Source organism: Bubalus kerabau, chromosome 7, assembly GCF_029407905.1.
Source record: "Bubalus kerabau isolate K-KA32 ecotype Philippines breed swamp buffalo chromosome 7, PCC_UOA_SB_1v2, whole genome shotgun sequence".
Lineage (NCBI taxonomy): Eukaryota > Metazoa > Chordata > Mammalia > Artiodactyla > Bovidae > Bubalus > Bubalus kerabau.
Genome location: NC_073630.1, coordinates 45,059,399 through 45,062,458, shown reverse-complemented (window position 1 = coordinate 45,062,458; position 3,060 = coordinate 45,059,399). Strand labels below are relative to the sequence as shown.

At 40.5% G+C, this 3,060-nt stretch overlaps 1 pseudogene; it reads right to left on the bottom strand.

The window, feature by feature from the left end:
• Positions 1-1,222: 1,222 nt before the first annotated feature.
• Positions 1,223-1,323, bottom strand: LOC129658256 (uncharacterized; annotated as a pseudogene).
• Positions 1,324-3,060: the final 1,737 nt, after the last annotated feature.

Here is a 3,060-nt window from a genome sequence, read left to right as displayed (position 1 = left end):
CCCATGATTCCAATCAAGGCCAATTAGACTCAAACCCGATAAACAATGAAGAGGTGAAAACAGCAGCTCAAAACATGGATTAATCTCACCAGTACAAAGTGGAAGGAGCTGCGCTTTAAATTGCTTCCATTCACCTCTAAACAGTGGCATTTCCTGGTCCTACTGACTATACCGGCATTAGATAGCTCATGTGCAATGTAATCTATAGTCATACCTTTCAAAGATTTTTACCCTCTATGCTGCTTCAGACAGCATTTGTGTTTGTCCAGGTATTCTCCATCATGCCCTGGTTTAGAGTTTTCTACACCAGCTACCAAATCAGTTTAAATTTCTTGCACTTTCCTTTTCCACCACCCCTTCTGTGTGCCTATTTCCCTGCCCTTCTCTGCCCTTACAAAAATCCATTCTCCATTAGCAAAGAATAATTCCCATTCTCAGTGATATTATAGAAAAGTGACAGTGTTAGTCGTTCAGTTGTGTCTCACTCTTTGCAACCCCATGGACTGGAGCCTCCATCCATGAAATTCTCCAGGCAAGAATACCAGAGTGGATAGCCATTCCGTTCTCCAGGGGATCTTTCCAACCCAGGGATCAAGCCAGGGTCTCCCACATTGCAGGCTTGTTCTTTACCATCTGAGCCACCAGGGAAGCCTGATATTATAGAAGTTCAATATATATAGTGTCAGGCAACCACAATATATTTATCCAGATATAGTGTTATTTTCATAAGACACTTTTCATTTAATTCCCTCAACAACTCTATGACATCATTATTACTGTTAGCCCCATTTTACGGATGATAAAACTGAGATTTCAGGAATATAAGTAACTTTAATAAGCCAGAAAAAGTTAGACTCAGGATGTAAACTCAGTTCTATATTGTTCTAGAGCTCAAGCATGAACGCTTATGTTCAGACTTGTGCTGGTATTTACTTAAAAACAGAATCAGGACAGTCAGTTGGAAAATGTCCAAACACTAAAACTTTTGGAAAATGTCCAAACACTAAAACTTTACCATCAATCTTTCTTAGAATGGCTACAGTGAATAGTATTTTTTTTTTTTTTATAAAAATTGCATCACCTAGTCCAACCCATCCTCACTTCTCTGACCATAATTGCCAAGTGACAATAGTACATACCGTCTTGTAGACAAGCCAAGGAAATTTCATCAGTACTCTAAGGTCTACACAGTAGACAGTTTTTTAAAGTACAGTTGGTTTACAAAAACTTTGGAATGCTCTGTGAATTTGTGTGCCACCCTTGTATAGGGGCCATGCTACTCTCTTTATCATTCCAATTTTGGTATATCTGCTAGCAAAGCAAGCACAACAGTAGACAATTTTTATCCCTTGTTAACTATTCAGACATAACATGGGCATGTATCTTATCACTTCAAAACTTCATGATTCCTCCATTTTAAATGTGTGACAGGAAACAGCCTAAAAAGCAAAGCTGAATTTGGATCATGGTTGTAATATTTACTGTCTGAAGTGTCTTAGCCTTCCTCAGTGATCAATGCAAAGAAATAGAGGAAAGCAACAGAATGGGAAAGACTCGAGATCTCATCAAAAAAAATTAGAGATACCAAGGGAATATTTCATGCAAAGATGGGCTCGATAAAGGACAGAAATGGTATGGACCTAACAGAAGTAGAAGATATTAAGAAGAGGTGGCAAGAATACATAGGAGAACTGTACAAAAAAGATTTTCATGACCCAGATAACCACGAGAGTGTGATCACTCACCTAGAGCCAGACATCCTGGAATGTGAAGTCAAGTGGGCCTTAGGAAGCATCACTATGAACAAAGCTAGTGGAGGTGATGGAATTCCAGTTGAGCTATTTCAAATCCTGAAAGATGATGCTGTGAAAGTGCTGCACTCAATATGCCAGCAAATTTAGAAAACTCAGCAGTGGCCACAGGACTGGAAAAGGTCACTTTTCATTCCAATCCCAAAGAAAGGCAATGCCAAAGAATGCTCAAACTACTGCACAATTGCACTCATCTCACACGCTAGTAAAGTAATGCTCAAAATGCTCCAAGCCCGGCTTCAGCAATACGTGAACTGTGAACTTCCTGATGTTCAAGCTGGTTTTAGAAAGGGCAGAGGAACCAGAGATCAAATTGCCAACATCCACTGGATCATCGAAAAACCAAGAGAGTTCCAGAAAAACATCTATTTCTGCTTTATTGACTATGCCAAAGCCTTTGACTATGTGGATCACAATAAACTGTGGAAAATTCTGAAAGAGATGGGAATACCAGACCACCTGACCTGCCTCTTGAGAAACCTATATGCAGGTCAGGAAGCAACAGTTAGAACTGGACATGGAACAACAGACTGGTTCCAAACAGGAAAAGGAGTACATCAAGGCTGTATATTGTCACCCTGCTTATTTAACTTCTATGCAGAGTACCTCATGAGAAACGCTGGGCTGGAAGAAGCACAAGCTGGAATCAAGATTGCCGGGAGAAATATCAATCACCTCAGATATGCAGATGATACCACCCTTATGGCAGAAAGTGAAGAGGAACTACAAAGCCTCTTGATGAAAGTGAAAGAGGAGAGTGACAAAGTTGGCTTAAAGCTCAACATTCAGAAAACGAAGATCATGGCATCTGGTCCCATCACTTCATGGGAAATAGATGGGGAAACAGTGGAAACAGTGTCAGACTTTATTTTTGGGTGCTCCAAAATCACTGCAGATGATTATTGCAGCCATGAAATTAAAAGACACTTACTCCTTGGAAGGAAAGTTATGACCAACCTAGACAGCATATTAAAAAGCAGGGATATTACTTTGCCAACAAAGGTCCATCTAGTCAAGGCTGTGGTTTTTCCAGTGGTCATGTATGGATGTGAGAGTTGGACTGTGAAGAAAGCTGAGCACCAAAGAATGGATGCTTTTGAACTGTGGTGTTGGAGAAGACTCTTGAGAGTCCCTTGGACTGCAAGGAGATCCAACCAGTCCATCCTAAAGGAAATCAGTCCTGAGTGTTCATTGGAAGGACTGATGCTGAAGCTGAAACTCCAATACTTTGGCCACCTGATGCAAAGGG